Here is a 12,416-nt window from a genome sequence, read left to right as displayed (position 1 = left end):
AATTTTAGTAAGAAGTATTTCTCCTTCCCTTCCTATCTTAAAACAATATGGTACAAGATGTCTTATGACCTGCTTTAGTTTGTTACTAATAGCCTTAATCAGCCTACGGTTTCCATCAAATCACTTGAAAAAGGGAGTCAAAACTGTGGTATGCTGCTGATTTGGATGACCAACTCCTTTGGGCTTTTATCTAGTAGAAATATTTAGAAAAAAAATGTGTTACAATACTCCAGTTATCTCACCACTTTCTATTTACTCTTCACTCTTGATAATATATTCGTTTCTTTAATCAATTCTGACTTCATATTAATCATATTCACTAAAGCATACAGACTTTTATTAGCAGTTATCAAAGCAAAGTATTATCTTTGGCGGCCAATTGAAATGGCCACTCAAGAGAGAAAAGAACACTGAGGAAAGATAAGGGCTTTATAGCTGTATATAGACATACAGATATATACATATAAATTATATGTGTATATATACATATACTATATATATAATATATATACAAACACTACACCTGAAGTAAGAATTTAATGGAAATCAGTGGCATCTAATTTATTGTATGATTTCAGTCATGAAAGTCAGTTTTTTTAAGAGATTTTAGAGGAATTAGGCACCTGAAACTCAGAAATCAGAAAGAATTGTAGCACTTACCTTCCCTAGACTCTTTAGAAAATCCTGTCCCCAGATCAGCACAAGTGCTTACCCTAATATTACAGTGAAAACTTGATTTGTTTTACACCTTCCAGTGTTCGGCTCCAGACCGTAGGGTACACTCTGATTCACTGCTGGTAAATGACACCTGCAAAATGTGCAGAAATGGCCTTGGCAAGATCACACTTTCAGGATAGTCTTATTTTAAGGAGCAAATTGATTCTTTAAAAGCTATATAGCGTCTGGTTAACTGGTGGAAGAAAACAGCTGAGTAACTAATGTACGCAGTCACTGGAAACTAATCCCTATATATGAGGCTTTTCAGTGACCCAAACCTGATAGAGTAGTCTTAACATTACTCACTCCTGACCACTATTACTCAGGGCTCAACCAGAACTTCGAACCCGCAGCAACTTCCAATTTTCTGACATCTCCAAAATGAAGAGAAGAGAGAAAAATAAGAAAAACCCCCACCTTTATTTTTGACTAATTCTTCACCACAGTGGAGAATACACATCTGAAATGAGAATTAGTCCCCAACATTGCAGATTTTTTTTCTCTCTAGACACAAGACAGTGGGCTATAAACTTGGCTTTGCAACCAAAAGATTTTAGAATTCTGAAACTTCATGAGGTTCACATGGGCCCACTGCTCAAGCCTGTCAGGTCCCTCAGGATGGCATCCCTTCCCTCCTGCGCATCAACGGCACTGCTCGGCTTGGTATCATCTGCAGACTTGGTGAGGGTGCACTCAATCCCACCGTATACAAAGATGGAGCCAGACTCTTCTCAGTGGTATCCAGTGGATGGACAAAAGACAATGGGCACAAGCTGAAATACAAGAAATAGCATTTAAATGTAAGAAAAAAAATATTTTTATGGTGAGGGTGGTCAATCACTGGAACAGGTTGCACAGAGAGTTGCAGAGTCTCCATCCTTGGAGGGCTAGACAATGTATTAAGCAACCAGCTTCAGCTGACGCTGCTTTGAGAAAGGGGTACTGGACAGATGATCTCTAGAGATCCCTTCCATGACTTCCAAAAACACCCTCACACAGAGCAAGAACTGGGCTCCTAGTCCGGTATAGAGAATCTCAGACCTCAGGAACAGGGGCAAGAATGAATTCCATTCGCTTACACAACCCTTAAAGCTCCTACACTTTGTATGATAATTTTATGATTGCGTAGTGTCAGATATTTTCAGGTGCCCTTAATCCTCCTGTCTTTATTTTTCCAAGCCATACTGATAATTGTTTCCTGGAACGTGAACTGATTGATCAAAAAAATATTTTAATGACCTTGAAACTGACGTAACATATTTGTAGCTATTTTAATGCCAATATCTTCAAGCCACAGATTTTTTTTTTTTAAATGTTTTATGGACTTTTTTTAACCTCATCTAGTATTTTCCAGTTCTCCCTTTTTCATCTGGCCAATAAATCCTGGTTTAGTATCTTCTTCACTTTTTCCCCAAATTAGACTTTTAAAGAAAAATGTAGTCATTTATCCTGAACACAGTGTATCTTCTAGCTTTACTATCGTTGCATTCAGGAATTGCTTTCCTATAGGCCTTCCACAGAAGTTCCTGCATGCACATTTTTCAAAGGCAAAACCAGCAGGTAAGGAATCAATCATCAAGAAAAATTATCGTCCATTAGGTCCCAATTTCCAGTGATGCCTTTGGAAATTCCTTTGCATACACTTGGCATGAGAACTGCAGATGAACATCAAGAGCTATAAAATACCTCAAAAGTAACACCTGTACTGACACTACATTGCATATTGGTGAACCTTAAACGGTTTACTTCTTACCAGCATAGCCAAAAGGCCACTCTGAATACGCATCTGGCAAGCAGTTAACTTAGCTACTGCTACACACGTGTTGGAAAACCAAGGTCCCAGAAGTCAGAATAGTACCGCTGAAATCCATGGAGATAAGCTGGCAAAAAATGGTGTCAACCTCATTATAAGAAAATTAACATACCCTTTCAACAATTTTTTTCATGTTCAGATGAATCCAAACGAGATCCCAGAGAACTCAGCAATGCCACTGAATTCTGTGCTGACACCTAATGGATAGAATGGATATTTAGATAAATCTGCTCTGCTTGGGAAGTCAACACAGCCTCTGTAAAGGTACATCTGGCTTTAGAAATCTCCTGCAGGTCTCTGAAGGGGTGAAAAACACAAGGGAGGGGTTCTAACACAGCACCTTCCCAACAACTTTTAAGGGAGCTAAGCAATCATGAGATAAGAGGGAAAGTCCTTGCATGGAAGAATAACAAGTTAAATATTAGGAAACAGCATATAAGACTGAAACCATCAGTGCTCCCAGTGGAGGAAGTTCATCAGTAAAGTCCTGCAGAATTCTGTGATGGGACCTATCCTATTCCATCTATATTCATGGAAAGGAGGTGGTGAGCAATAAGGTGAGAAGGTCTGCTTGATACTGCAAAGCAATCAGAGTTTTTACAGAAGAGGGTAAACTGTGAAGAACTACAGAAGGACCTTAGGATACCGAGTGACTGGGCAATAAAATGGCAGATAAAATTCAGCGCAGGCAAGTGAAAAGTCATATATGCGGAAAAAAATAATCCTATCACTGCTAGTTTATTATCACTACTCAGAACTGAGGTCTTGAGGACATGATATATATTTTCTCAGAACTGTGATCTCAATATGCAGTCAAAAAAAGCAAATCAAATGGTAGGAATTCTCAGGAAAATGAACAGAGAACAAACCCAAGACCATTATTACACCACTTTACAAGCTTATGGTTCACCCATACTTTGAAATTTATGTGCAGTTCTGCCTCTCTCATCTCAAAAATAATACAATTTAAATGCAGAAGTTTCCTAGAAAAGCAACTAGGATGATAAAAGATATAGAGCACCTCCTGTTCAAGGAAAGACTAGGTGGGCTAGGTAGTACTCTTCAGTCTGTAAAAGAAATAATTTAGAGTAGATAGCCTACTCAAGAAGATTATTCTTCAGAAGAATAAGAACTAACTGTTAACTTTCTCTTCCAATAAATAAATCTTGGGTTCCATGAAACTAAACAAGTAGTATCCAGGTTCAAAGCCAACAGAAGAGGTGATTTTTTGCACAAAAATAGTAATTTTGTCTTTCTGTGAATACTTCAGAGAAGTGTTATCATATGGAGGCAGCCATTTACGACCACTGCTTTTTTTCTGTCAGAAAGATGGGTAAGGGTACAGAGACAGTACATTCCACAGACACATACATAAAGCAAACGTAGAGGTTACACACTCAGGAAATAAGTATCTAATCTCCAGCTCAAATACTGCTTCTTGCATTTCCTCTTCTACTCCTCAAAAGAAGAACGCAGAAAATCTACTGCAAGACCACCTCTGCGAGGAGGCACCTGCAACCTATTTGGAGACAAGACACTTGGTTAGATGGACTCGGAGCCTCAAGCAGGACACCAGCCATTCTTGGTGTCAGAGCGTCAAAGAGACGGAAGACTATTACGGCATTAGTTTATTGGGCAGAGGAGCAAAACTAGGACGATTGTTGCCCCACATGAACCTGCAGCAGTGCCCATGAAAAGGCATGTACCCAGCTGCAGGTAGGATCCCAAGACAGAGTAACAGATTAATTTCTAACAGCTATACATCATTACTGATAGCTGAGCAAAACATTAAGTAGATAGAGAGGAAATCAGCACTTCAGAAACAGTAGATGTCCTGAGCACGGGGACAAGTGAGCGCAACTAACAGTCAGTTGTCAAGTAGCGAAGGTAACCGACATTAGAATCAGATGTTCACATGGTAAAAATTCTGGTACCAAGTACTGTGCTCAAGTCTCTACATTGACAATATAATGAATCTGTTCCTTTTCACCTTAATTTGTTTCAAGTAGGTAATATCTTACCTTAATTTGTTTCAAGTAGGTAATATGTTGCCTGCAACTAAAATCTCTGAGAGAAACTGTCTATACTGCTCTGAAAACCTAGCATTTAGCACATTGTTCAGAACTGTGTATGGCTGCAAAATCACATTTCTATTACGAAAAAAAAAAAATCCCACTGCACTGAAAAGCACTAAAATGTCTGTTTTAACATAATGACTTCTCTTTGGCTTGTATGCATTTGTTGGAGAAATCCTGCTAAAGGTAATATAAACAGTCCCTGACACTATTATCTTAAAACTACCTTTAAAGAGAAATTTTTCAAAATTGGCAGAACATCAAAATAATTTTTCCTGTGCTTCCTTCCCATAATAACAAAGCATTAATTCACTCCCTTTCTTAAAAAAAATCTGCAATATTTGTACAACTATGGCTACTGCAGAAAAACACCGAACAGAACATGGATGAAACACATTAATCCTTCAGTGTATGAGCAGAATGGAATTTACACACAGATGTGGGGGATTCATTTTTCTGAGTCACTCTAGCCAGGAAAAAAAAAAAAAACTCTGTATAAAACCACCTTCTCTTCTTGTGAATCTTGGTTCTTCTATCAGCGACTTTCGACATCTACTTAAAATCCAATTTTGACTGTGTTTTGTTGCAGGGACTTGTTAGCAGTTTTATACGGAGTGTGGATTTCTTTGTTTTTAATAGGAATGTAAAGGATTTGGATGTCCAAAAGATTTGGAGAAAGTAACATTTCGTTTTCCCCCAGTTAATGTCCAGTCAACGCACTCTGGAAGCTAATTAGATTATTTTAATCTTGTGAGGATAACTTTTATTTTATCAAACTTGTATTTCAAATTTCTGCAACGGTAGACAGAGTTTACTTTTCTAGCTATGTCTAAACAATATTAATTTTTAAAAGATTAATGATCTGAAGATTTCTTAGTCTTCATATCCATTACTATGATGAATGATAAAAACATTAAACATGAAAAAGAATTATCTGATTAACGTTTCCACTCCTTAAAAATAGTTCAGATGGGCTACATTACATTATCCAGCATTGCTGACAATCGGGAGAAGATCTGGAGAGGAAAATATTTGGTGCTGACTCCCACATCCAGTATGCTTGGCATATTAATTTATAGCCATTACTTTATAGAACCTTCTCCTCCCATTCCTGACAAAAATCATACGGTTAGAATAAAATGAGAACAAAACAGACCTACATTTAAGGTGAATGGACAACACACTTAGTTAAATACAGTCTCTCCATTCCACCCACTTTTAATTAATACTTACAGAATTTGATTTGAGATTGGCATTAGACTAAAAGCCGCAAAAAACTTTGACAGACCTCCACTAAAAGCTCCCAACCTGGCTTATTTAGGATAGGTAGTTGTCTAAAACTGTAGGCCAATCTCTGAAAGCTTTTCTCGGCCAACTAAAGATCACTTCATCAGTGGTTATTTATTAGTATATGTAGTATATGAATGATGGACTCGTTAGCATGTATTTCTTGGCAAACTCCTCCGTGTACCTACTTAAACAGCATACCTTCCTGCAGACATTTGAATTGCAAAACATTCTGTCCTCTGCTAAACATGTGTCACTTAACTATGGCTGAAAACAACTAGAAGTTTTATATAGTGTAGAATCATAGAATCACAGATTCACAGAACCATAGAACGACTTGGTTTGAATCGAACCTTCAAAGATCATCTAGTCCAACCCCCCTGACATGGGCAGGGACATCTTTCACTAGACCAGGTTGCTCAAAGCTCCATCCAACCTGACTTTGAACACTTCCAATGATGGGACATCTGCAGCTTCTCTGGGCGACCTGTTCCAGCATCTCACCACCCTCATCGTAAAAAAATTTCTTCCTTATGTCCAGTCTAAATCTACCCTCTTTCAGTTTAAAACCATTGCCCCTTGTCCTGTCACTACAGACCTTGGTAAAAAGTCTCTGTCTTTCTTACAAGCCCCCTTTAAGTACTGAAAGGCTGCAATAAGGTCTCCCCGGAGCCTTCTCTTCTCCAACTCTCCGACTTCTCCAACCCCAACTCTTTCAGCCTGTCCTCATAGGAGAGGTGTTCCATCCCTCTGATCATCTTCAGGGCCCTCCTCTGGACCCGCTCCAACACGTCCATGTCCTTCTGGTGTTGAGGACCCCAGATCTGGACGCAGGACCGCAGGTGGGGTCTCACCTGATCGGAGCAGAGGGTCAGAATCTCCTCCCTTGACCTGCTGCCCACGCTGCTTCTGATGTGGCCCAGGATACAGACAGCTATGGTGCTTGTGCAGAGTTTATGAAATTTACTACAATATTAAAAAAATTAAGGATGACATTTTATCATATTTTAAAAAACAAAGGATGGCAGCTCATCACATTAATCATCTCTTCTAAACTGCTAAACAATGCAGGGGCAAGGAGAGAGCTAAAGTCTACCACAGTTCCTCGTACAGTTTTCAAGGGTACCAACTTGCCCCCTCCTACCTAAGGCCAGAGCACAGTCCAAGGGACAGCATACACCAGGGACCACTCCCAACCGCCACTCTAGAGAAGACTCTGTTCAGTTTTGCTCCCTTCTCTACTACATAGCCATCAACAGGCCTTCATGACACAACCTAAGCATAAAACACATCCTCTTTGTCCCAATTCGTGAAAGCACCACTCTGAAATAATACAAAGACTGCGTTCCAGCCTATCGTGTACTTTGAACAAAAAACAGACAAAAACATTATTGCGTTGTCTTAGAGTTACCAGGGCATGACATGTGGTCAGAGGTACTGTGGATATGAACATTTTATGCTGCTGGGAGTAGAAAGTAGAGCCTCTGGCTATACTTACTTAGCAACACAGACACAACCAAAGAAACAACCTGGGTCCTCCAGCTCAGCTCTCCATGGTCACAGGTCTCCGTGAAAGCACTGCCCAGTCCAGAAGAGTCCACAGAACATCTACTCCATACACAAGAAAACACAGAATACTACCCAGTACTCTATAACAAATGTAAGACTTATAGATAAATACCAAAGCAAGAACTATAATGTTCCACAGGAATGGAGTGGGAAGATTGAGGCAACGTATTCCCAATTTACTTAAGATATACATTACATTACAGTCCTGAATAATCCTAGGAAATTGGTACATTCCATGTTACAGACAAGCTAAAACCAACTGCCAGTCCTTGCCAATTTACCCATTGCACTCATTATGAGACTGACACACCTGCCTTGACAGGTAAAAAAATAGGAGAAAGCTATGTAAACTGTTCCATGATATTTTTTTTCATTAATTCTGTTGTCTGGGAAGTGTTCTTGTCATCTTAGACTCTTCTTGGTGCTGTTCAATTTCTTAAGCATTGCATGCTTATGGCTTATTTGGACATTAGACTTTCTAAGGTTCAAATCTTACCATTACTGCAATAAATTGAAATTTATTCTACAAGTTATCCTACTGAAGCCAGTTATTTCATAAGAAACAAGAAGAAATCATTCCTGGACCTACTAGCAAAAAAGATTGGTTGCTCTGAAGGTGATAATGGGAAAAAAGTCTGACCTCAGTTTTGGAAGTTATTTTAAAGGAGGTTCCATTTATCTGGCCCTGCTGCTTTTCAAACTTGAATTTGAGCTTTTTTTTGGTACCCTAAAAACCATAAATGAAATCATTGAATGTTAATTTCAAACTAACCGGTAAGACTTTAATAGACTGATGAGTTATATTAGGTTAGCAGTAAAATATTACTCCATTTCCAAAAACTGGTCAAGAATTGAAAAATAGCTTACACAGATGATCAGCCGTATATTATCATGGTGACAAAATCAGGCCCTAAACAGGTAACATAGAGAATGGCAGGTTAACAGTCAAACATAGGTCAAATAAAAAGGTAAGATGCTCGAGCTACAAAACTCCTTATAATATAAGGAACAATTATGTTTACTACGAACAATGAAATGAAGAAAAAAAACTTTTGAAAATATCTCCTAATAAGCAGAAAGAACAGTAGGAAACCGAGATAGGATGTGAGGAAATGTCATAAAGCTGTGTCAGGGGAAGTTCAGATCGGGTATTAGAAAAAAGTTTGTCATTGAGAGAGCAGTCAAACACTGGAACAGGCTCCCCAGGGAGGTGGTTGTAGCCCCAAGCCTGTCAGACAGAGGTCAAGGAGCGTTTGGACAATGCCCTTTGACGTATGGTTTAACTTTTAGGTTTCTCTGTGTGGAGTCAGGAGTTGGACTCGATGATCCTCGTGGGTCCCTTCCAACTCAGCATATTCTAGGATTCTGTGGTTTTTTGATTCAGAGTACAGGTATTTCAAGTGACAAAGGTATAATGTAAATAAAGGTGCTATTTAATGGATAGGAATTAAGAGAAGAAAGCACAAAAGTTCAGATGTTAAAGACAGTGATGGATACGAATGTTGCAACTACTTTGCCTTTTGATTCTATTTTCTTCCTTCTTCCGGACATCCCTTATTCCATAAGCAGCCAAAAGACACGCTATATAACCTATACTTCAAGAATACCATAGTAATAACATAACTGCACACGAACATAATTATGTACGTCCCAACCGCGTGGCCCCCTTCATAGCACCTGCGCAGATTTTACACTTATCAGTTCTTAAGCTAGTACCAATAAAAAGTTGTGTTCATCTTACCTAGCCCCAATGGTATAGATTTGTAGTCACCTTACTTTTGCTGACCTTAATATGAGAAGATCAGATCCTGTTTAAGAGTTTCTTTTTTTTCCTGTTTATTCTAAGAAACCCACCACTATTCAGCATCAGGCTTTTTACCTGTTCTTCATCAAAAGGCTAAGACTCTGAATCACGATTTAGTCGTTAATCCAACTCCCATTAAACCGACAGAAAGACTCCCTATTGATACCGAAAGGAAATGCATCCCATTCATAGTCAATATAATGCAAATATTTTGGGAAGACAAACAGAAATAAAACCAGCTAGACCATCAACGCTCAATAGAGTTTGTCGTTATATCAGTTTTTGAAAAGGCAGGCGGTACAGGCAGGTAAAAACCAAGATATTTTCACAGCTAAAGATGATGGTCCCGCATTCCTTTTCTTTAGTAGAGCAACACGGTTACAATTTAGAGGACTTTAAGGACCACTTTGTTAAACCTGAGTACAAGCTTGCTGTTTTGAAGTGACACTTGGTAAAAACCGATGGGCTGCATTCACAGCCCGTAAACACGCTACAGCTTAAAATCTTCCTACGCCGGTTAAAAGAATTAAGGAAGCCCAGCAAGTTAAAATGTACTTGATTTTCTATGCACTTTGTTTTGGAACGCAATCACTTTTTCATCGCCAGTGAGTACGACATTTCAGGTTAATGGTTTACAACGGGTGGCAAACACAACGCTGCGCCCGCAGTGACGAGAGGAAACGGCCTCAGGTCGTGCCAAGGGAGATTTAGGGTGGATATTAGGAGAAGTCTCTTTACGGAGAGGCCTGTCAGGCGTTGGAACAGGCTGCGGGACCCTCAGGGTCCCGTGTGTCCCCCCGCCCCGGGCAGGGACCCTCCGAGTCCCCCCGACCCCTCCAGCAGCGCAGGCCGGTCCCCGCTCACACTTCGCGCCCAGAGGCACAAGCAGGCGGCCGAGCCTCCCTCCGGCTCTCTCCCCTGTCCGTCGTCGCTCCCACAACGGCCCCAGCCCCTTCGCCCTCCCCGACCGACGGACGGACGGACGGACGGACCGCCCCCCCCCCGCCCCGGCCCGGGTAGGGCCGCCACCGCCTACCTGAGGCGTCGCTGCGACGCCACGCTTCGCCCCGACCCACGGCGACGCCTCCGCCGGCCTGGCGGCGCCTCCTCCCGGCCCGCAGCCCACCTCGGGGCGGAGAACGGGCCGCTCCCCCGGCCGCCGGCCCGGCCCGGCCCGGAGCAGAGGACGGCGACGGCGGAGGCGGCGGCAGCCCCGGCCCCGCCGCCGGGCGGCCCTGAGGTAGCGGCGAGCCCCGCCCACCAGCCGCCTGTCCCCGCCCACTCCGCCCTGGTCACGCCCCCCCGGCGGATTCCGATTGGCTGCAGGAAAGCGCGCGGCTGTTGATAACTCTGTAATGGTAAACTCAAGCTAAAATGCAGTTTATTAGCTTTTGGGCATCTAAATAGCAATCACTTAGAGAGGTCCAGAAGAATGAAGTAGACCTGGACAGGTTTCTGAGTTTTTTAAGTTTCTCATTCCTATGTGATTGAGAGGAGAGGGTTTTTCCTCTTCTTGGATAAAAATCTGTGGCTGATATTTGACAGAGTACTGTCTGACGAATGTAGTTTTCTCATTCATGGCAATTTGTTTTTCCTAAAGTTGTTTGAAATCACTGACGTTCTTAATTTGGATCTGAAGGGAAGCAGAAATTTGGCTCGTGTCCAGTACTAGTCCCGATAAGAGCTAGCTTAATTTAGATGTGCCATTGACATAGTTCAGTGTTTAGATACGTTCTATCTAATTGTTTCTTGAACTTTGAGTAACATGAAACACAAAGTGCTTTTTATAATTCAATGCCTGAAAACCTAGAGTTTTTTAAAAAGGATGTAATGCTCAGACACCCCAAGGTACTCGGGAATAGCATTGCTAGATACGGAAACTAAGCCCATTAAGGCTTATAAATCTTCGCAAAAGAAGATGTAACATGTTGGGCTAAAACATGGCGGGGTTGTAGGGAGTGGTAGATACACAGAGAGAGAGAGCAGGAGTTCCCAATTTAGAAACACATACTTAATTTCTTGTGTCCTGGATAAATCTTACTCTGGATGCCTCCTGCACTCTATTAAGTTCCTTTTCTTTATAATTCTTCCTACAGAACTAATGTCATAGAGTTCAGCAGAGATAGGCCCAATGCTACCAGAGAACACACAACCTGTTTTCTCTTTTGTAGATTACATTAAAAAAAAAAAAAAAGTTGATTATTACAGTCTCATAAGACGAATCTAAAAGGTGGTTTGTGGTCAAAACCCTTGTATATTTGGAAACTGAGTTTTTATTGTTCCATAGCTTCTTTCCTAAGGAAGATGATGCACAAGACTCTGTAGCTGAGGTGTGTTTTCCTGGTACACAAGATGATAGTGATTTAATTTGCATAATATGTGCCTGCTAGAAATACTTGTTTTCAAGGAAAAGCTGGAAGCATAGAGGTTATTTTGTCCTGGAGAGTGGATATGCAGGGTTTTGAGCAGGTGCTGGCTTGATATCAAGGGACATTTGAAAGATGTAATGCTTCTTTCTAGCATCCTTTTGCAATCGTTACCAAATAGTCACTATTACTAGTTCTACCATAAAACAAACAAACAAACAAACCCTCAAGTAGCAACAAGAAATCCATCTGTTTCCTATTTTTATTTAGCGCTAAAAATGTTGTCCTAGTTCTTGACATACTGCAGAATAGCTTCATCCTGTATTTCGTATTAACGACATCTAGTATTAAAAGGTGTAGAAGATATTACCTGCCTTTCGTATAAATATGCTGAGGTTATGTGTGTTCTCACCCATGCCCCCACCCTGCCTGCCCTTGCGCTCTGCTGTAGGTGAGGTTCAATCCTTGTACCTTTCTGGAAAACATCAGGAGAAAATTACTCGGTTATGAAAGTCTCTGAAAAATTTTAGTCACCTGAAATCCCTAGATCTCTCTCACAATGCGTGGGTTAGTTTGGAGGTGAGGACTTTGGTTGTTTGTTTGGTTGGTTTTTTAACAACTAGCTTCAGGATGGTGTAACCAGTATACACTTAGTCTTGAAAGAAGACAAGGTTAGGAAAATGTCAGCTATCTGGAGCAACACTGCAATAGTTACAGGTAGGCTTTGGGGAAAAAAAGGGGGAAGTGGGAGGGAAGCATTTCTTTTCCAATAAAATTGAAAATCA

At 40.8% G+C, this 12,416-nt stretch overlaps 1 long non-coding RNA gene across 1 annotated transcript; it reads right to left on the bottom strand.

Moving 5' to 3' along the window:
- Positions 1-315: 315 nt before the first annotated feature.
- Positions 316-10,082, bottom strand: LOC126048565 (uncharacterized). The gene is made up of 5 exons (XR_007508906.1): positions 8,102-10,082; positions 7,391-7,500; positions 3,902-4,049; positions 2,643-2,727; positions 316-1,490 (listed from the first exon to the last, which is right to left on the bottom strand). It is a non-coding gene; the product is annotated as an uncharacterized LOC126048565 (long non-coding RNA).
- Positions 10,083-12,416: the final 2,334 nt, after the last annotated feature.

This window comes from Accipiter gentilis, chromosome 20, assembly GCF_929443795.1.
Source record: "Accipiter gentilis chromosome 20, bAccGen1.1, whole genome shotgun sequence".
NCBI classification, from domain to species: domain Eukaryota; kingdom Metazoa; phylum Chordata; class Aves; order Accipitriformes; family Accipitridae; genus Astur; species Astur gentilis.
The sequence above is the reverse complement of the archived record's forward strand: the minus strand, read 5'-3'. Positions and strand labels throughout refer to the sequence as shown.